General features: G+C 37.8%; 1 protein-coding gene across 1 annotated transcript in view; it reads right to left on the bottom strand.

Annotated features, from left to right (window-relative positions):
* NMD3 (NMD3 ribosome export adaptor) overlaps positions 1 to 6,543 on the bottom strand; it is a 761,058-nt gene extending 754,515 nt beyond the window's left edge. Inside the window, exon 1 of the mRNA XM_044069978.1 lies at positions 6,357 to 6,543. The gene's annotated coding sequence lies outside the window, so the exon portion shown is untranslated. The remainder of the gene's footprint in view (positions 1 to 6,356) is intronic.
* Between the last annotated feature and the right edge of the window lie 17,705 nt (positions 6,544 to 24,248).

Raw genomic sequence — 24,248 nt, 5'->3', positions numbered from 1 at the left:
TTTATCAGATCATCTGTGACCTCATCTAAGCCTGCTACTTTCCGACTTCATTTTCCTTACTGCTATTCGTACTTTTTCAAGGGTGGACTCTTCTTTTCTCTCATTGTATACTGTGTCTCAGGCAGCACAACTTTAGTGAGACTTTTTTCATTCAGAAACAGTCGGAAGTACTCCCTCCATCTGACTGATGTTCTTTGGACTGATGAACAGGTTGTTGCTGGCATCCGTAAAGAAGAGTGTCTGACTATCTTCTTTATCTCTGTCTTGCAATCTGATATACAGTGCAATGAAAAAGCATTTGCTCCCTTCCAGATTTCTTATTTTTCTGCATGTTTGTCACACTTAAATGTTTCAGATCAAACAAATTTAAATATTAGACAACTGTTAGACAAAGATAACCAAAGTAAATACAAAATAACAGTTTTTAAGTGATGATTTTATTTATTAAGGAAAAAACTATCCAAATCTACATGGTCCTATGTGAAAAACTAATTGCCCCCCTTGTTAAATCATGAAGTAACTGCAATTAATCACATTTTGTGGGAAAGCTGAGTTCAATTTCACTAGCCACACCTGTTGAATCAAGAGATTACTTAAATAAAACATGTCAGACAAAGTGAAGTAGGCCAAAAGATCCTAAAAAGGAAGACATCATGCTGCAATCTAAAGAAATTCCGGAACAGATGCCAATTACTTTGTTTCTCATCTATCAGTCTGGAAAAGGTTATAAAACCATTTCTAAGCTTTGGGACTCCAGCGAGCCACAGTGAGAGCCATTATCCACAAATGGAGAAAACATGGAACAGTGGTGAGCCTTCCCAGGAGAGGCCGGCTTACAAGAGAGTCATCTAAGAGGTTACAAAAGAACTTCAGGCCTCACTTGCCTTAGTTAAGGTCAGTGCTCATGACTCAACCATAAGAAAGAGACTGGGCAAAAATGGCATGCATGGCAGAGTTCCAAGATGAAAACCACTGCTGACAAAAAGAACATAAAGGCTCATCTCATTTTTGTCAAAAAACACCTTGATTATCACCAAGACTTTTGGGAAAATATTCTGTGGACTGACGAAACAAAAGCTGAACCTTTTTGGGAGGTGTGCGTCCTGTTACATCTGGTGTGAAAGTAACACAGCATTTCAGAAAAAGAACATCATGCCAACAGTCAAACATGGTGGTGGTAGTGATAGTCTGGGGCTGCTTTGCTGCTTCTGGACCTGGACAACTCGCTGTGACTGATGGAACCATGAATTTTGCTCTCTACCAAAAAATCCTGAAGGAGAATGTCCGGCCATCAGTTTCTGTCTGCAAAGAAGAGTGGGACAAAGTTCCTCAAAAGCAATGTGAAAGACTCATTGCCAGTTATCCCAAACACTTGACTGCAGTTGTTGCTGCTAATGGTGGCACAACTAGTTATCAGGTTTAGGGGGCAATTACTTTTTCACATAAGGCCATGTAGGTTTGGATAGTTTTCTTTCAAAATAATCACTTAAAAACTGCATTTTGTGTTTACTTGGGTTATCTTTGTCTAATATTTAGATTTGTTTGATGATCTGAAACATTTTTTTGCATGTTTGTCACACAAATAAGAAATTAGGAAGGGGGCAAATACTTTTTCATTGCACTGTAACTTCTTTGTGCTACTTACTGAGTCACTTTACAGAAGCTGGTAAAGTGCCTCCGATGTCCTGTTCTTTGCTATTACAACTCCCTTCTTAGCCAACCAGTACTTCTTCCTAGTCTGGTCCATCTTTTCTAGCGCCCACTTTTTCTTGCACTCCTCCTTTCTTTTGAGGACTTCTGCATTCCACCAGCTTTCCTTATGTAACTTATTTCCACAACTGGCTTGGCCACACATCTGCTATATAGTCCCCACACATGCTGTTTTGAGGCACTGACACTTCAACTCACCGAATTTCCTTTTCTTCTCAGGGTGCTAGAGCCCCGAGTAATTTCTTGAACTGTTGTACTTTTTCTCTCCAGTCAACTTCTAGGTCTATAGCCTGGTCTCCGTTAACCTTAGATCCTTCTCCAACTCTCTGACCATTGATTGCATCTGAGTGTGGTAACCAAGTGGTTTATGCTGTGAGCCGACTGTTTCACTGGGGATGACTTTGCAATGACTGATCTTATGCCAATGCCTTTTCCTTACTAGGAAGGAGGAGGTAGACTTTCTCCTAGTAAAGAAAAGGCACAGGTGTAGACTCAGGAAAGGGATTTTAGGGTGTTGATCACACATACACAGAATCACTTAGAGCAGAATGAAGCAACACTGGAAGCAGCAAACACAATGAGTTATACCATTATGGGCAGATTCCAAAAGTAAGAAGATAATCCTTTCACTCTACAGGCATCTGGTTGGACCACACCTTAAATGCTACACACAGTTCTTGAGACAACATAAGGAAAAAGATATCAGGTAAGGAATGCAGAGGAAAACTGCAAAATGGAAAGTATGGGATAAGGACAAAGACTAAAGGAACTACAGATCTTCTCACATGAGACATGAGGAGGCGGGGGTGGAAGGCATGATTATGCTGGGAAGTGAAAAGTTCATCGTGAGCAGAAAGAACAGATGGGGAAGGAGCAAACTTAGGCACACTATAAAGGTTAACTAATCCCTGGATTCTCCAAAGGTACTTGTTTACAGACAGGCAGAGCTGCAGATTCACAGAACGGCCTACAGGAATGGATGGTAGAGAAATAACCTATTCATCTAAGATAGCATGAGATAGAAAGGTATGAATGGAGGAGAGAGAATTTTATATGATTTTTTTCCGTCATTAAGAAGATACACTGTAACATACATTAAACAATATACAAACACATATTCAACTTTCATAAAAAGTAATTTGTGATTATTTCACTGCAAGTCTGACCAATACGAATACCTATCATTTTTGACAAAACACTACTTAGAGGTCACAATTCAGTTCAGACACAACAATTAACTAAACATTTTCAAATTCCTTCTGATGTCAAGATGTAAAATGCACTGTGCAAATAAAAGAATCAAGCTCCATCAGCATAGACTGTGCATCATTTTTATTTCTGCAAAAACTGTCGACATTTTTTTGTCCTTAATGTTAAATGGCATAGTATTGTAGTGGTTTTTACCTCCTCCACATTCATACTATGTCCAAATCTGATGAACATACTGCAGTTTAAATCCATCCATAATCCCACTTTCCCCATGTTTGCACATGGAGACGATGAAGGACCATCATAGTAACAATGACAATCATCAACAACCAATGTTAACACCATCAGGTGGCCACATAAAACTGCAGACAGAATACATCATTTGTCTTACTTGCTGATCATGTACTGTACTTCAATATAGTCAATACAAATGAAATTAAAGTCAAGGGGTACATAATAACAGAACAGTACTTAATAGCCACAATGCAAAAGCCCCAGAATCAAACCTATTTCACACAAGTCATAGCTTACATGCCACAGTGCAAAAGCCCCAAATGAAACCCATTTCATACAAGACATTTCTTATAGGTTCATAGGTTGGTACCGGGCTATCTGCCCGAAGGCATATATTAGCCCAGCCACGTTGTGCGGTATTCACCGTCCCTTTAGTAGTTCCCTAGACCCTTGTACTAGCAGCTAGTACCCTTGGCCCCTATCCAGTAGTGCTGTTGGTGTGATCCCCGGTGTGAACTTTCTGTTACCCATCCACTCATCAAGGTTCCTCTTGAACAGTGATAGTGAGGGGCTCTGTCTTATGTAGATCAGGACCCTGTTCCATAGTAAGGGAAGTCTCTGCAAAAGGAATCTATCCCTCCAGCATGTTCTATTCATTGTTGTGTTGAGGTTTATATCCCTAGAGCGTGTAGCTCAAGTCGATTTGGTTTTGCTAAGATAGAGCATGTTCAACAATTCTGGGTTGGACATGGCTCTGTATGTTAGACAGAGATCGCCTCTGAGAAAGCGGTATGCAACAGAGAAAAGTCTTAGCTTTTTCCAATCGTGCTGCATAGGGCAACTGTTTGAGGCCAGTAATCCTCTTGGTTAGGTACCTCTGCGGTCTCTCCAGCTGCTGGAGATGTCTAGCCAGGTACATTCCAATTGGTGCATTGTACTCAATAATGGGTCTGATGAGGGAAGAGTAGAGGGGCACCATTACATCCTTAGATCTTGATGCGAACCCTTTCGTGATCAGATGGGGTCACATAGAAGGATTTTCTAACCACTTTGGCAACATGGTTATCAAAGGAAAGCTGACTATCTACTTGGGTTCCCTAGATCCCTTATTTCTTCTTCAGATTTCAGGGGATTACCTCCTATGTTGTAGTTTGCGGGTACTCTGTTTTTTCCAAATGGGATTACTACACATTTTTTTCATTTAGCTTGAGACCATGGCTTTGACACCACGCATCTTAATAAATAAAATACTTGAAATCCATTTTATTCACAGCCACATATTTCTATTTTATCCCTCTGCAACATCTCCAGAGAAATAGCATGGGAAAACATCCCAATTATTTCCATGTGAAGACAAACTGCGGTAGCGTTGTCGTCTCATAGTATACACGTTGTCCTGTTCGAATCTCAGCTAGTGCATCTTCTGTGTGGAGACATGAGTGAATGGGCGTACCTTCGTTGAAGGTTGTGCATCAGGACCGGCAACTCGACACGTAAAAATCTACTGCCAATCATTAGCGGACTGGAGTTCTGCTGTGGCGGGCCCTAACCAGGAATGGCGAGCCCTAACCAGGAAAAGCCGAAAGACCCAACAACTTCCCTGTGAAGACATTAGCGAGTGCAAAATTTAAGAGAGTTTCAGGGACATCAGCATGGGTAAATTATTTTTTTATAGAACAATTCAGATACAAATAAGAGGTATGTCCAGTGATGGAGAATGGAATGCCAAGATGCATAAAAAAAAAATACTGTTGCTGCTCACCTTAACTAAGGTTGCTGCTCATCTTAAGTAAGGGTGAGGTGCATACTCCAAATTCATAAGCTACAGCAAAATACATTTTCAGTAAAGGGTTAACTGAAGTAGGCACACACAATATTATTGCATAAAGGCATAAAACACAGTACTACTCTATGACACATCTGGCCCGTCTAACCCAACTGTCTTATTAGTAAGCACTTCCATTTCCTGAGTTTCTACCTCCAAACTTTTGCTTCCACCTGACTTATCAAGTACACAAACTGCCACCTTTCAGATTAGCAATATAAACAAAATGACTCTTCTGCAATTTGATAGTACATAATGTCTTTTTTGGGGAATTCTTCATAGACAAGTTGCTGAGTACACAGCACACAAGTGGCCCACAATCAGACAAGTTCAGGTTAATAGCAATGCATAATCTCATGTGGTACTACAGTGCACACAGCTCATAACATATGATGACACGACTTCATGTAAATAAAACTAGGTACAGCAAACGAAGTCCTAAATGTGCAACTGTACACAAAGTTAATGCGGATGTGATTTACAGTTGTATGTAGGGGAAAGCGTGTGCCAGAATATAAGGTTAAAGCAAGCTGAAAATTTCAGAGATACAGACAGCATAAACATTTGGAGTACCAGCTGTGGTCATGCAGTAGCATACCAGAGCTCTTTAGGACACTGCTTCGTTTCCTGACGATGAGTGAAGGGGTGGTTAAGTTACCATCAGCAAGTAACATACATCAGTTTCACAAATCAGAAAATAACCAATAACTTTGCAGTTTACAATAAACCTGTACAGGCCTTGGATGTCACCTGTCACTCATACAGACTCTATAGGAATAAAGGCATTCCTATATACGTGGAGATCACTTTATGCATCGCTCTTTCTAGTCTATCTACAGGAACATTTCAGCATATCAAACTGTATTTTATAGATCTCTACATTTAAAATTGTAAACAAATTAACTGACACAATGCTGTATGGGGAGGAGAATACAGTGTGCAATACTGGCTGTCTCCCTAACGTAGTGCATAGCATGGCTCTCACGCGGGGAGCAATAACAGTCCCACCTTGCGCACAGCCACAAAGGTTCACAAACCGGACGGGTATTATAGATTTAGTCCTGACCTACTTTTACCATTATGTATAAACTCTTGTAATACAGTTAGTATGTTCTTACCGTTAGAAATTCTTAACTCTGTTATGGAGGTTTGTTTGTTGGGCTTTCTGGTCTAAACTTGAAACTAATCCATCTAGATTTTCGTTCTAATCCCAATAAACTAATCAACTAACTAAATAAATACGTAACTCCCAACATAACTACACAACTGAAAAACCGAAAAGAGCGTGCACCACACAGGTACACAACCAATACACACAAGGCTAAATGAAAACATTTGCACATTTTATCCTTTAAATTCCCAACTTTGTAGTCCTTACATTGTAAACTTGAGCAGCGCACTTCAAATCGAACAGAAACGTGAAGCACTTAACAGCACAAGTTTGGCTTCCAAATCTGATAATTACTGCAGAACAAGATCTTGAAGGACCATTACAAAAATTACTTAAACTTGTACATCCACATTTCCACCCAGCTGCCAGCAAAAACGCGTCTTTGACATTGTTAAGACCCACAGAAGACCTATTGAGATAGCTAAATGAATGCCTGTTTGAAACATTACAAGGTCGTATAACCTAATTTGTATTTATATTTGCTTGATCAGTTTGTTTACTTATCTCGGTAGTTCAAATGCGTATCAGCAATATGGTAAAGAGGATTTTATTGCGTACTCTTACTTGATAGTCTGCTCTTTGTGTCTCGCACCTCTTAAAGCAGTGCCTGTGGATGGCATAATACGGAACTGCTTTCTTTGACTTCTACTTTCAGCAGTGGTGGTGCAAGTTATCTTGCGTGACAGAAAGAAATGGGTGTAGGGTTACCACCTGTCCCTCTTTGGGCAGTTGTGTCCTGCGAGGGGAAAAACATTTTAAAAATGGTAAATTCCTCAGAATTTTAGGACTAAATATTTCGTTAGGTTTTTTTTTTTAATCGTTGCATAAAACAAGTATTTTGTATCTGAAACAATGTTATAAGAAATAGAATAAGCGTTTATTCTGGCAAAAAAGTGAAGTTCTGTCCTTTTGCACTGGCAGTGGGTATGTTTTGTCCTGCAAAATCTCACGTTTCTTCAAAAAAATGTTCCACTTAGGCATTTGAAAACACGGCAACCCTAAATGGGTTTGTAACTCTAACTGAACAGATTTGCATCAAGAAAAACGATGCGACAGTTATGAAAAATGAAATATTCATGAGCTAGAAACTGCAAAACAGAAAATGAAATTAGATTATCAAGATCTGCGTGCTAAAATTGAGAGCAACAAGGTGAAGGGTCGGACTCGTTCCTGCCATACTGCAGTCTTGTTTATTAGATTGCCAGAGCCCATACATGTTTCCAGAAGGTTTTGCAGTTATGTACTTTAATCAAAGCTACTGAAAGACAAATTTCTGTATGTCAAGAGAAACAAACAATAATCTAACTAACAGATGTGTGGTGATATACAAGCCATCATCCACAATATACTGAAAAAGAAAGAAAAGTGACACTCCAGAGGAACCTAGTAAGCATATATTTGGGGTAAAACAAGTGGAACAAAGTTAGCTAAAGACCATACAAAGAACACATGAAAGAGAACTGGAGTCTTTGCTCACTAAATGGAATGAGCTACACATGCTATCACTTTGCACATTTAGCTTAAAATGCCCCTACAGTGGTTTGCACATTTAGCTTAAAATGCCCCTACAGTGTTTGAACCTATCTGTTTGCATAGAAAGACAAATTATATTTACTAACGTTGAAGAATTAACCTGGGATAATTGTAATTCTGAAAAATGTGCAAAAATTTTATATGTTAGTAGAAACTAAATCATCATACAACTTGCTTGATTTGGTGAGCATGGTGACCATGGTTGAATAAGTTTTTTTATTTTTATCCTTGAAAAATCATTTCAGAAAAATAGGAATCTCTGTGCATGCTGATAAAAGAGCTTGTTCCACAGCTGAAGTAGAACTTCCTACTTCATTCTGAACAGTGAATTATCAGATGAGGGTAATACTCAATTAGGCATGCGAGTTAATTATAGGAAGGCATTTTTTTCTAAACTGTGGTGAAGTATATATAGTAAATTCCAAGAAATCATAGGAGGTGGAAACATTAATGAGGAGAATGAAGAGAACCACAATAAAACATAGAAACAGTGTAGAGTTTCAAAGTGGAACATAGACAGTCAGTTATGGAAGACAGAGCTCTTTTACATTAAGATCTTACTATTTACCTTGAAATAACCATGCAAGGCATCAGTTTCAGGGAATGTTTCCTTTTGTACATCGTAGACATCTTTCCGTGGGAATGCACTATTTAGCTCCAAAACATGTGACTGTCTGGCTAAAAGTATTCATGGGGTCCAGAGTGGTCCAGATTTGTGTACCTTACAAATGCCGCCAGAATAAGTGTGAAGCTTTCTCCAGAAGTCAGCACTTCATCCCTTGGGACATATCTCCTCATTCCCATCTTCAAAGAGATTTATGCAAAGATAGGGGGAGCATAACATTCATGAGTACTGCAGAAAAGGCATAAACTAAGAATGTTTATGGAGTACAGAAACTGCAACAGGACCTCTTTCTACCCAAGACTTTGGACAGTATAACATTCAACTCCATTGTTTGCTGCAGCATCAGCCATCTATTACAGCTGTGGCTGGTCCACATGAGATGGGTTTTCATCCCTTCCCAGTGACCTGTCCATTTCCCCATTTTCCAACCCAGCATGAGCCATAGCTGATGGAGGCAGTGGTGAAGATGTCTGGGCCTGTGGATCTTTCTTAGAGTGGAGACACAGCAGGAAAAGTGACAGGAAACCTTGCTAATTGAACCTGCGATGCTGGAGATCCCCTGCTAATGGGAGCTTGCAGAGCCCCCATATCTGCTTACTGCCTTAATATGGTAATGACCTCCAGTCTGTTGGTATGGTTAGGTAGTGAAAGTTATTTATTAATCACTCCCAAACATGATGGTGAACTACAGCTCATCAGTGGGAGGCAGGTCAGTAAGGTATACATTATATGGGTTTATATATATATATATGATTTTATATATATATATATATATATATATATATATATATATATATATATATATATATGGATGTGTATGTATGTGTGTAAATATAAATAGCTAAAAGTAGGCTATAGGTTGCAATAGTGCAGTACACAAACAAAAAGCAAAATCTGCACTGCATTATATTTTCACTTTGCTTATTATATTAACCTGAACTTTAAAGCCTACAATAATCAATGGGAGGCTTCTATTTTTAAGCTTTTATACACGATCGTAAAAAAAAAAAAAATAATATTGAGGTATGTTTGTACTAAACATTTATCTCCCCAACCATCCCACTTAAGTTTTGTACACATAACTGCTTATAGTACATATATTTACTTGCACAGTTCCTCTGTTTTCTGTCATTAATGGAAGTGCCAAAGGGTGGCATAACTACATCTTTCCCCATAATTAAATATATTTTCCTGCTTTCTTTGCCACAACTTTTAATACTTGCATGCAGTTTTTAGCATGTTCTTACTTCTTGTCTGTCCTTAGTAAATGAGCTATACTCTGACAACTTATTCTAAATTTCTACTGTTTCTCAGCAGACTACCATATAAAAGCTGTTGTTACTATCCTTGCAGTGAAAATAAATATGACAGTGTTGCTTTAAAGTTATTTATTTAGGGGATCTTTTGTTACCAGCCAGCACCATAGACACTTGAGAAAATACTATGCAAGTCATTAAATCATAACATGAGGAATATGATCTGTTGTTCTTAAAATAAATCAACATTTATTATTATTATTATTATTATTATTATTATTATTATTATTATTATTATTTCTTTTAGGAGAATAAGCACCCCAGACTTCCCAAAGTATGTAATATAATATTCTCCAAGACTGTTGAATCTGACAGAAAATTGCAGTTGCCTCAGGGTGAAAAGGTTGCTTTCATCCAAAACAGCATTTACAGTACTTTACCACTGATTATGCTCTGAGAACTAGTTTAGGGAATTGACCGTCTTCCAAAAGGGTAGGCTAGCCCAACTTACATTTTTGCCAATAATAAATAATGTGAAAATAGATGGTAATAATCAGCTTTGTAAAAGCAGCAAAATAGAATTGCTGGTGACTCACTAGCATTAATGGCTCAGCTCTGCTGAGAACAGGTATAAGACTTGAACAGGGAGGCAAAAACTGCGCAACAGCAGTACTGGCTTAGAAAACCATTCAAATGATCTGCTGAGAACGGAATCAGGTTATGTTGATGGAATTGGTTCATACAGAAACAACAAAAGCTGCAGGGATGTAATGTTTTGAGAATGGAAATCTGATTTATATTACGGGGCAATTATGCAGCAACAACAACTTCAACAGATGAAAAAAGCACTAAGTGATTTCATTTGGAAGGGGTGCCAGTCTCAGCTCTGCTGTAAATGGGAATTTGCAGAGAAGGACTTCATATCAGTGTGGGGTCTATATCATAAGATCGAAGAATAAAAATGCTGACTTACCTTTCATCGACATGGAAATCTCAAAGCTGCAGTTTATTAAACAGCCAAATCACCGATTTCTTTCCGATAATTAAATCTGTTTATTTTTATGTGGTGTTAGTTGCTGGCCTACTGATTTCTTTCCCTTGGAAAGAAATCGGTGATTTGCAGTTTCGATGAAGTGCAGCTTCGAGATTTCCATTTTGATGAAAGGTAAGTCAACATTTTTATTCTTTGATCTTATGATATAGACTCTCAGAATGATGGTATAGGATTATGCTGCAGTAAAATAATGGAAATGATCAATTGACTTGCTGAAATAAGCAAATCAGACTTTTAGCACAGTGTTTTATAGACAGAAATAGTTTAAAAGTAATTTTGTTTCAATATTGTACATATTTATACACACATACACACACGTGTGTGTGTGTGTGTGTGTGTGTGTGTGTGTGTGTGTGTGTGTGTGTATATATATATATATATATATATATGTATATAAATATATATATATATATATATATATATATATATATATATATATATATATATATATATATATATATATATATGTATATAAATATACATATATATATATATATATATATATATATATATATATATATATGCATATATATAAATGTATGTGTGTGTGGAATATCTGTATTTATGCATGTATGCATACATTTTGTATGCATGCATGTGTGTATTGCTATTTATATATTTTTATTATTTTTGCTTTTGTTACCCATAGTAGAACACTGATCCCAAAAGACCATTTTCAGCCTTAGTCCAGGAAAGTGCAATAGACAGAAAAACTTTCTAGGTGTGTTACAAATGCAGGTAAAAGACTAGTCCTGAGTTGAATCCTTCCTTCACTGGAAATGATGCTTTGATACAAAGAAAAGATAAGAGGCTTCAGTAATTGGTTAAATAGCTGCTATCCTTTCCATCTCATCCACTCTGTAACTGAGCTGGATGAGATGTTTGACAGTCCATCTTGCTTTGCAAGGATGGCCAGCATCTCTCATTTCAGGGCTTTCATATGCCAGCTACAGCCTTTCCTGCCCCCTAGTGCTTTTTTTATGCACAATCCATTTGACAGACATTCCAATATAACTAACATATCAGTCCCAAAATTGGATTACATTAAGATGACTCTTGATAATGCCAGAAGTCTAAACAATAAATTGCCCCATCTTGAGTCACTCCTTCATCTGCAAAACATCCATGTCTGCATAGTTACTGAAACTTGGTTTAAATATAAAGAAAGTTCACCCTCTGTCCCAGGGTTTTGCACTTTTCATGTTTTTAGGACTAATGGCAACTGTGGTGGAGTCTACGTATTTGTCAATGAACATATTCCCACAGGGCAGATCCCTAGGTATCCCTGGGTATCCCACTGAACAACAGATTACTGTAGGTAGGATTAATTTTCAATTAATATTATTACAGAACACCTGCTTTGTCCTCTGGAGACTATGGAAGATATAATTTACAACCATGTTCATAACTCAAAAAACTTTGCCAAACATACTTTTATCAAATCCTTAACAGAATATAACTGGAAATACTAAAGTCTATGACCTTAAACTCTGCTGTCATGCACTTCAAGGAGATATTCCTAAAAATTCTAAATAACCTTGCCCCAGTATATACTAATGAGAAGACTGGGGAAAGATGGGCGAAAGCTGCCAGCCTAGACAAATAGATTTTGATACGTAATTCTATCATTTGTATAAATAAATGTAAAATACAGGCTTGTGTTCTTAAATGAAAGAAAACACTGTAAAATGTGAACTTCAAGATTTTTGCAACATTGCCATCTGCTGTAAGGAAAATCAAGCCAAACATTTCAAATGTTCTTTGAAGTTACAATTATCTAAAAAATGGTGCCGAAGCGTCTGGCTGAACACATTTTTTCTATTGTCTTAACTTAAGGAATAATTGTTAGAGTATACATGTGAAATGTCTTTTATTGTTGTAGTTTCCTGAGCAGGTGTTAGTTTACTAAATAATGCAGTTTGTTTGCCTGGGAACTCCAGACTGTCAAAATGATGTAATGTGAATACTGGGAAAAACTAAGTGTCAAAATGATGTAATTTGGGAGGGCCTTAGCAGAGCTGTTTGTTAGTATTTCAAAAACTATTGTTCAGTGAGAGACTAAAAGCATTTGTCTTGGACCATCGACCCAGCACTGCTTATGCTCTATATGTCTATAAGTAGGATTATAGCACTGTGTTTTCTCTTAAGAATAGCTAAAGATTAGAAAGTTAGATTCAGTGTTTTTCTTTGACATCAGACCTATCATACTGTATTGTTTTAAGTTTCTGTGTGATCTCTGAACTCTTAGATATCTCTGTGGTGTAGTAGTATTGTCTTGTGTTTTAATTATTTATTATTAAGTGTTTTAAAAACCTGTACCTGTGGCTGGTTTGAGTAGAGAAGTAGGTTCTAGAGTACATTGCATATTTATAGAGGTTACTGTAATAGGCCACTCTAATAAGCCTTAGACTAAATAGTCACATTACCAATTGGATAATAATATTGCACAGTAATAATTGGACACCCTTTCAAGGGCCTTTGGGTAGCTGATAATATTAGCTGGTGGTGGCAGGAATTACTACCTTATAGTCTGGGTAAAGGGGCACAGCTAGAGAATCTGTGTCAGCCTTTCCCAGGAGTGTCTGTGAAGTTGTATAAATACTTATCTCAAAGTGTGGGTGTGTGTCAGCTACCTGGGCAGGGATACGAAGCACTGGTTGGACAAAGAGGGTACTGGAGGTTAGCTTGCCAGCTAGGCTGAGATCTGGAACCTATAGCTGTGCCAGTGGGGAGTCTTATTGGGGACCTGGAGAGCAAGGGAGCAACCAGCCCCAGGCCGACTGTGATCTCTGTGTGCACTTAAGGGAAACTGTACTTTACTTTGTGTATTAGTTATCCTTTCCTCTTCTAGGAGACAACCTCCCTGGTGTTGGTGGCGAGGATTGAGGCTCCTTGATTGCTGGGCCAGGGCACGGTCATCACAACTAAAAGGGTCAAATCCAATCCTGCACCATGGCTAACAAAGAAAACTAAGAAATTAATGCTACAGCATCACAAAGCCTGTAAAGATTGTCTCAAAAACAGAACACAAAATAAATTTCAACTTTTAGGGCATCTAAGGAATAGGACAAAATACCAAATAAAACATGATAAGTAAACATATTATAACATCCTCCAAAATAAGCATTAAAACAATCCAAAACTCTTCTAGAGATACATAAACAAATGTTTATATCCAGGTCAAATTACTACCCCCACCCCTGCATCCAACAATACTACTGATTCAATTCCCACACAGTTTAGCAGCTATAGGTTCAGATGCAACTGCTTTTCTAGTCTCTGCATTGATAAACAGATCTATATCCAAAAAATATGTTCCTTCCATCTGGAAAAAAATCCCTTATTTGGAAGTTGGCATAATGATTAAGGTGTTTATCTTACAGACACAAGGTGCAGGGTTTGATTCTCACATGGGTAATTGGCTAAGCTTAAAATAGCCCCCAAGGGCAATTAGCCTAGTACTAACCTATGAGCCATTCTATGAATACCTTTACACAAGGATGGCACATCTACAGAGTTTAATAACTACAGGATCATTGTAATCCTTTTCCCCCCATCAAAGGTAGTTGGAAAATGTATTCATGTTCCGCTTCTACATCACTTAAATTCAAATAATCTGCTCTCAGAAAAACATCAAGGTTTCAAACCCCAAAACAGTGCAACAATTGCATACCTTCACTTCACCAATAGTATAAACCAGCATAGGAATAATAATAATAACTGTGTTTCTAGATGTGTCCAAAGCTTTTGACACTATATCATGCCAAACTTTCAACACTGTATCACACCAACACTTACTCACTAAACTCTGTTTTATAGGTCTCTCTCTCTCAGTCCTCCCTTAAATGCTTTTCTATCTGGAAGCAATAAGCAATAAAATGGCAAAAGGCCCTCTCCTTCTGTCCTCCAGTTACCATAGGTGTCTCTCTAGGTTGTCTACTAGGACCCCTCCTTTTTAATAGTTTTATAAACAAGCTTCATGCTGCCATAGACCAAGCAAATATAGTACAATACGCAGATGATTCCTCTTTAATATGTATGGCCTCTACAATATCCAGACTACAAGAAATCACTTAAATTTCTTTCTCTTCACCTACTCCATAATTCCAATAAATCAAAACTGATGTTCTTCAACCAAAAAACATTATCACCATCAAAACAATCTTTATTGGTTACATATGCAAATAATAGTAAAATTGAGTTAGTACTACATACTAAACTACTGAGCATTGTAATATACGAGTCTTAAATTTGATTAACATATTCTTCAAACAGTTAAAAAGACCCACAAGAAACTTGGCTGCCCAAAATAGTACCTTACAGACCCAGAAGAAAAAACCCTAGCCTCATCTTATTTGCTTCCAACTTTCTTATATGTCTCACCTATTCTTACAAGCCTAAGATCCACACTAAAATCTAAACTAGCCTCCTGTTGTAACAAATAAGCTACATTTGCTACCAAAACTGCACACCAAACTCACCACTGCCATGCCTTAAAACCGATAAACTGGCTAGAGCTTAACAACTGTAAAACATATACTCAGCTAGTTACGACATACAAACTGATAATATTATCTTGGACAATACCCTACATTAAAAAAAAAACGTTATTGCTCTACACCCCCACAAGGGACATCCATTCTAACGTTCTAGTAAACACTACTAAAGCAAATAACTCATTGGGGAACTCACTATACACCTGTAACATCTCCAAACTCTGAACACCATCCCTACAAACAAAAAAATGACTAACAAACTCCCAAGGTATAAAATCCAGCTCAGGCAATACCTTACCTAAGACTTGTCATGTTCATGCTTATCAGCAGGTTGAGACCTCTGCTGAAAGTACAAATGTTTTTTTGCTTATCATTAACATTTTACATGAATCAAAGTATTTACAGACCTATCAAGCCACGAAACCTATTATAATGGAGCTCATAAAAACTGTGATATCAAGGATCTTGTTAGACTTGGTCTGAGGGGTAGATTCTGTCTATTTAATCTAGTAAGTTTCTTCAAAAAGATTATAGAAGCTGTAGATGCTGGCTATGCAGTGTACGCAGCATATCTTGACCTGGCTTAGGCCTTTCACATGTTTCCTCAGGCTGGCATCATACAAAAGCTAAATGCTTTAAAAATCGAACCCTATGTTGTAAGATGGATAGCAAACTGTCTGAAAGACAGACCCCACACTGTGCAAATTGTAGATGCTCCATTAGAAATTAAGAAAATGACCAGTGGTGTTCCTCATTCCCTCATGGCTCATAGATGGGACCTTTCCTTTTTGTAGTTACTTCTCAGTTCTCAAAGAAAAGTGCCAAGAGTACTGGTGAACAAAGTATATAGACACCTGCAAACTGGGGTTTGTATTAAGTCACTCAATGATACCCAAACCCTCCAGACTGAACTCACTCTAGTAAATTATTGGTGTGCTGAAAATAGACTCAGACTAAATGCTAAAATATGTAGCATCATCCATTTTGGTAGACAACCCATTCTGTCATAATAGTAGCTAGATAACACACCTCTACAAAACAAAATGTAGTTAGGGACCTACGTACTTAGGGTGATAGCTCTCTTTTGACCAGTGTGTGTGTGTGTGTGTGTGTGTGTGTGTGTGTGTGTGTGTGTGTTTGTGCACACACACACACACACACACACACACACACACACACACACACACACACACACACACACACACACACACACACACACATATTACACCTCCTTTATTACTGTACACTTTAGATATCTACTTGAGATCAAGTGAATGAACACATTTATAAGTAATGGGCCTGAAATGTGTCTCAGTTCGGTGCTGTCAGAACTATAAAGGTAATTATAGTGCTGTTTGTTTTGCATATGTGTATTTGATACACCAGGGCTGAATTGGAGAATACCTTGTAGGTTATGCATAGATCACCCATCAGTAGTCAATAGGAGACTTAGTACAGGGACTGGGCTTTGAGGAGATCTGCATAGGATATGTTATTTACACCCTGTACTATTTTAATGAGGAACCTCTGTGGCTGCTCCAAGTGTTACAAATGCCTGGTCAGGTACATTTTGGAGGGGTGCATTTTGCTCAATTATTGGTCTAATGAGGGCTGAGTATAGTGGTACTAGGATATTCTTAGCTCTGGATGCCATGCCCTTACTTATAAGTTGTGCATACATATGTAGATATGTATGTATGTAAGAAACCACAATGTGAGTGCAGAAGCCAACAATCCTTCCAAGTGACAGATTAACTTTTCCAGATATAACCTGTCAATGACTGCAAAAACAGAAGTACAGTTTTTAACTATTACGTGTAATCCAGGTGCTTATACAGCTAATCATGTGTCACATAAACTTTCCTATAGCCAATTATAATCTGGCTTACCACTGTCCCATTTTTTTGTAACATCTAGAAGTTGCTATAGGACATTGAGTCAAAAACAGTAACAGCCCTGACCATCTTGTTTGAAATAGTGGAACTCCATTCTTTTCTCCTCTATCCCATATTAGGGCTCTAGATTATCTGAGCTCAATCTGGCATGATAGCTCAGTGTGCACAATATACTGTTACCCACCTCTTTGAATTTGTAAAAGTATTTACTCTTTTTACATTTTGTCAGAGCACCTTACATAGGCTGCATTTATGTCTTTCTCTTCTCTGGAGAAATTATTTCCTCTAACAGCATAACCAAGACAAAAGACAGTGGTTTCTTTCATCATCATCATCATCATCATCATCAGCCCCCTTTTTCCCATTTTTCTACATGGGGTTGGGTATTGTAGTAACTGTCACCAACTCTCTTGATTCAGTGCCACACTCCTGCCTTCTTTAACACTCATGCTTGACTGTCACAGATCTTCTTTCACACAATCCGTCCACCTCTTTGCTGGACATCCTCTCTTCCTCTTACATTCTTCCTATCTGTCCCAAATCTTCCTTACCAGGATCGTCTTCTGCTTTTCTGCACATGTGCCCAAACCACTATAATCTGTTCTCTTGATCTTTTTTGCAATTGGAGCTACTTTGGCTTCTGCTCTTATCTCCTCATTTCTTCTTCTGTCCCACAGTGTGCATCCTACCACCTTCCTCAGACACTTAATTTCCATCACCTCTAGCTTCTTCAGCTGTTCTGCCTTTACTGACAGGTTTTCTGTATCATACAGTAGTACAGGTCACACCACTGTTTTGTACACCTTACTTTTCAGCTTCTTTGGCATTCTTTTGTCATAGACTACACCTGATACTCTATGCCAGTTGGCTGCAGCCCCTCTGATTCTAGCTTTGACCTCTTCATTCAGACTACCCTTTTCCTCAACTACCCTTCCCAGATATTTGAAGCTGTATACCTGTTCCACTATCTTTCCTTCTATCTCTATTCTCAGCTTCTTCAGATTTCACCAATGTGCTGCCATTGCCACCATCTTATCCGTGCTTAATTTCATCCCATGTGGCTTCACATTTGCATTGCATTCTCCTATCCTTTGCTGAAGTTCTAGCTCAGAGTCTGCCTGTACATTGTCTGCATACAGCAGCTTTGTTGATCCATCCCCTCCAACCTGTTTGCTAATGTAGTCCATCACCAGTATAAACAGCAGTGAGCTCAGAGCTAAACCCTGATGTACACTCAGTCCCACTGGGAGTCCCTCTATGAGGCCAAACGCTGTTTGTACTTGAGTCATTGGGTCCTTGTAAATAGCCTTCACTAATTCTACCAATGTTTCTGGGACTTCAAACCACCGCAGTGCTGTCCAGATTAGCTTTCTTGGGACTTTCTCATAAGTTTTCTCCAAGTCTAGGAATGCCCAGTTGGACTCTCTCCTCATCTCTAGTTTCTTCTCAAGTATCTGTCTCAATGCAAACATTGGGTCAGTTGTGCTGCATCCTGATCTTAATCCAAACTGCTCATCTCCCATCTTACATTCTACTACTCTGCTATCTGTTTATCAGTCATCCTCTAGAAATTTCATACAGTGTGATAGGAGTTTGATGCTTCTGTACTACCCACAGTTGTGGATGTCCCCTTTGTTCTGTACACTGTTATGAGTATGCTTATTCTCCAGTCATCTGGGATACGCCTTTCTCTCTACACTGCTATTAGTACCACAGGAGCCATTTCTCCCCTAGCTCACTCAGCATCTTTATCATATCTGCTGTGACCTCATCTGAGCCTGCTGCTTTCCCTGACATCATCTTCCTTAGTACTGTTCTTACTTTTTCTAGGGTGGGCTCCTCTTCTTCTCTCATTGTAGGGCATTTTTGGGGCAGTACAGCTTCTGTGGGGTTTTCTTCATTCAGAAGCTGCTGGAAATACTCCTATCTGCCTTTAATGTTCTCTGGACTGGTGAGCAGGTTGTTGCTGGCATCCCTTATGCAAGGTGTCTGACTATCTTCTTTATCATTCTGTCTTTTCCTTGCAACCTAATATAGTTTCTTTGTGCCCCTTACTGAGTTACTTTCCAGAAGTTGGTACAGTGCCTCTGATGCCCTATTTCTTTCTTTCCTCCTCTTTTGGGGTGCTAGAGCCCTGAGTAATTCCTTGAACTGTTGTACTTTCTCTCTAGTCAACTTCCAGGTCTTCAGCCTGGTCTCTGTTGACCTTAGAGCCTTGTCTGACCTTTGCTTGCAGCTGATTGTGGCAACTTGTGGTTTATGCTGTGGGCTGACCATTTCATTGGGGATGACTTTGCAATCATGGATTCTACCCCAGTGCCTTTTCCTGACTAGGAGGAAGTCTACCGAGATGCATGTTGACTATGCTTGTATGCGATTTTGTGACTGTCTCTCTTTCTGAACCATGTGCTGGTGACTATCAAGCCATTTGCTAGACAGAAGTCTAGAATGGCTTCTCCTTCTTTATTCCTGTAGCCCCAGCAATGTGGACCCAGGCAGTCCTCATATCCTGTTCTGTCTGTCTCGATATGTGCATTCAAGTCACCCATTATCAACAACACCAATTCATGTTGTCCTGCTTTATCTAGTAGGTCCTGCAGCTGCTGTCTGAATGCCTCTCTTTTCCTTGTGCCCCTGCTGTGGGGAAAAGGTTGAGATTATGAACACTGTCCTATGATTACACTGGAGTCTGACTGCCATGAGTCTGTCATTAATTCTGATGATATCCCTTACTGCCTTCTGAAGCCTCTCTCTCACCACAATTCCTACACCATTTCTAGCCTGCCCTCCACCTGAGTAGTAGAGTCTGGATCCCAAGCCAAGTAGTTTTGCTGCACTGTCCTTCTATCTTGTCTCTTGGATACATAGGATGTCCAGCCTCCTCCGCATCACCATGTCATCCACTTCCAAGCTGCATCCTGTCAGTGAACCTACATTAAGCATAGCAATTCTCAGTTCATGTTTGGCAGGTTGGTTGGTTTTACGTCCAGCTTTCGCTCAACAGAGCTATCCCAGGTAGCCCAGGCTGGGTAACTAGATACCGGCCAGCCAGCAGCTTCTGTTTGTGAAGCAGTTTCTTTCACTTAACTAATAATTTCCCTCTCAAGCCTAAATTCAAAGATTGTTTCCTGATCTCACACAATACCTTTCTCAGGTGCAAAAAAGTTTGCACATGAGTTGAACATAGCTTTCTGCCACGTTTGCTTTGTGAACAACTAGTAAGACATTTTTTTCCTATTGGGTAGCTATATAATAGGTAGTCAGACCCCCAAACCCAACAGTGTTTCTAAAATTCATGGATGACTTCATTGTCAGAGCTTGTTTATCACATGTAGTTTGAAAGCATAACTATTGTTAAAATTAAACCTGTACTACAGATTCTGATTATTAGCATCTTGCTAAAAGTAAGTACCATTAACAGCAATATATGCAACTGATGTTTACTTCTCCTGATCCAATTAATATCAAATGTTTCAAACTGCATTTGTCACTAGCTGTAGTTCTTTCAAAAAAAGTTATTTCATTTTTCGGAGGACTGTAATACTTCTCAGTTAATTACAGGCTGTCATGTTGACTCTGGCTTAGCTGTACTCAAAATAATGACATCTCTTCTGTAGCTCCATTAGCCAGTAATACACAAATGCAGTTGGAATATATGTTATCTCTGACACACCAAGTACAATATTAGTGGTACATCATACCTACTGCATAATATCAGTATTTCACAGTGACCACTATTATCTGGCTATGACATTAACATATCTGCCACACATCAGCAGCTGATTTTGTGTACTTCTGTACTATGCCTGCCAGTGCTGAAGCAGCATTGACACTCGTGTGTAACCAGACTTATACCATGCACACCACGGGGTAGACTTTTCTTTTTCTAATTTATTTATTTTCTGCAATGAGATAATGCTTGAATTAAATTTAGAAAAAGTCCTGGCATATTTACCATATTTATATTTTATTAAATTATGACATGAACTTCTTTAAGAATATCTGGTTCGCTAAATGGATTTTTTAAGTCTGTCAATTTCAGAAGTTCTTCAGTACTGAAAAACGTATATTGACTAGAAACATGCACTGTCCTGAGAAAGGATGGCTACGCTCTAAAAAAATAAATAAATAAATAAATAAATAAAAGCATACATTACCAAAAATACTGGCTGCACCCCTGTTCACATACACAAACTGAATATCATTTACATTAACAACAAAAATATCACATGGGCTTTGTGTTCCATGTAATATAACCCAGAGTATTGGATGCAGGCACCCCAGATAACACTTTACTGTATATTTCAGTGGTGCTAAACCAAATAACATATAGATGCATATGATCAACCTGAGAAAAGTAAATACTTTTTTGGCTACAATACTTCACATTATAAGTCTGAAAAACTTATGGACTCATTTCATAAGTTAATCTAGAGCCCCAAATAACATTTAATTTAACAGTATTGGATGTTCACCTTCAGCATACTTTTCTTTTCACAGAAGAAAAAGGAAACTTTTAAAACAGAGGATTCTTCCACCTTTCCAGAAGCAAATATTTACAGTGCAGATAATACAAAACTGTTGATACAGTCTGAGCTTGGATTTATTCAATGAGCTTGTCTATTTGCATAGAAATGTGAATGATCTGTACAGAGGATTTTTAGTTTGTAAACCAACAAAAGTATCATATCCATTACTTCTCTGCTTATACTACATATCTTAACCAAGTAAAAGTAAGCTTTCATGAAACCTGTTTTGGTTATTTGATAATGCATATATAGTAATGCATAACTCTGCCAAATGTTGATGAATGCTGGTATAAAACACAGCATGAAACATAAGACCATTTTGACATAGTTTAATAAATAGTGTGGTGGATGGGTGTGTATATCCCACCCACATTCACCAAGTAATATATAATGTTCAGGCTTTTTATCCACACCACTGGCACCAAATAATATGCAATGACCAGGGATATAGTCTCTTGATCCACAAAGGTACAAGGAAATTAATATACAAGAGGCACTTGTCTTAAGGTCATGTTGTAAATATGTACTGCTATCTCAGGTAATATTCAGTGTCTGTAGCATCAAAATAAGATTTACAGTGTAGAACTACAGATCCAGAGTTTTATTCCCTGGCTAATTAGGATTTAATCCACTTTAGGCTGAGTCCAAAATCTTTGAGTGCAACCTTACCAAAAGTAATTGAAACTTGTACAGATTTTTACTTAGAATTAAAAAAAAAGGTTTAGTGCCAGTTAAGAGAGACTTGTGCTGCATTCGTTCATTGCAAAAGGATTAAATATGTCTGAATAGTGGAAGGAGCTGAAAAGCAGCATTTTTACTTAAGGTAAACAGAATTGGACAAGGTTTAATCTGTTGAAACTGCCAGTGTTCTTTGTCAACAACTCTGGGACTATTTTGAATTTCTTAATTTAGAGTGTGCATTCTTGCATTATTTCTTGTAACTTGTTCTTGTTTTATTAAAACGTGTCTTATTTTTATAGGTTCTGAGGTTCATAGGTAAGTATTAGGTTAGCTGCCCTTGTGAATAATTTTTAAGCCAAGCCAACTTCCCTTTTTGTGGTCAAAATAACCTATCCCATTTGGTTAGAGTTTGACCTTACCCATCCCATGGTTGATAATTGTATATTTCATCTAAGGAGAATAACTGGAATCGTATCACAGATAATTTGAGTGGACCCATGTGTGGGTAAAGTATTTAGGAGCTGCCTCTGTCCATTACTAGTATAGGGGACAGTCCTGAGGTAAATTTTCTGATTCACACCCATTCATCCAAGTTGCACCTGAATATAGAGAAGGATGAATATTTTTTTATGTGGATGGGGAGTCTGTTCCAGAGCAGTGGCATCCTCTGTCAGTTATATCTGTCTCTCCAAACCATTCTGCTGATGTTGCAGAATAGATTTAGATCCCTAGACAAGTATTTATGTTGTTATTTGGCTTATTAATGTGCATTAAATCAATTAGTATTTGGTTGGAGGATGCCTTGTATGCCAGACATAGGTCACTTCTTAGCAGTCTGTAGGATACTGAGTAGAGTGACAGGGCTCTGAGTCAGTCCATGTAGAACATGTTGTTTAGGCCTTGTATCCTTTTAGTTAGGTATCTCTGTGGGCATTCCAGTTGTTGCACATGACCCCAAATAGGTAATTATACTCACTGATTAGTCTAATGAGGGCTGTGTAAATGAATATAATGAAATGATATTCCTAGATCTAGACACAGTCTCTTTGTTTCTAAACTGTGCAATATAGAGTAACTTTCTTTTTAAGGACATTTTTATTTATTTAACATATTTACAATATATATACAGAAAGGAAAACATTCAACATCACATACTATTATACAATGTTAGGAATACATTGAATCATCAAATTCATCTTTTACAATTAAGAGTCTCAGTATTTCAATAGCAACATCAACATTTCAAAGCTAGCCCAACTACTGAAAGTATTGGTATGATTTATATATCTTATTCTGATCACTTCTTTTTCACTTTAACATAGTACTGCTATTAAATTTAAAACATCTTTGAAAGAAGGAACTGAATTAAATTTCCATTTTTTTGTAATAACTTTTCTAGATGCTGCCAGCAGACTCCAGAACATTTTTGTTGTTTGGCTTTTACAGATAAAGGAAGTGTACCATTCATTACCATTCATTAGCATTGCTGATCTAGTTGAAGAACAATTATCAGAACATAACCCCTTATAAACATACTTTTCTTTTCCCAATATAAGTTGAAGAACAATTATCAGAGCATGACCCCTTAAAAACATACTTATCTCTTTTAAATATATATTTATTTTTTCACAATCCATAAACGTGTCCAGTCAGCTTTTACATCTTTACTACATCTCCAACAGACTTAAGAAGCCATTTTCCTAAACACAGAGATTTTATATTGGGTGACAAACATTCTATGTATGTATTTCCACATAAAAACTTTCCAGTATAAACTTGAAGAAGTTTGACTAACTGATTTAAGTAACAAAGTTTTTACTCTTACCATCTATTGAGTCACTCAGTCCATTACTATATAAAAATTTCTAGAATTTTGCATCAAATTATTATTATTATTATTTATAATTAACTTATACAACTTGTACGTGCTTGCTTTGTTGGTCAATTTATCTTCAATGATAACAGTCATGCATTCACACAATGAAGGAATAGTGTTCTGTTCCTCTTCACTCTTATTATCTACAAATTCA

The sequence above is a fragment of the Protopterus annectens genome, chromosome 4.part1 (assembly GCF_019279795.1).
Source record: "Protopterus annectens isolate FY-2018-M chromosome 4.part1, PAN1.0, whole genome shotgun sequence".
Lineage (NCBI taxonomy): Eukaryota > Metazoa > Chordata > Ceratodontiformes > Protopteridae > Protopterus > Protopterus annectens.
Note: the sequence above shows the minus strand (reverse complement) of the source record. Positions and strands in the feature narration are given on the sequence as shown.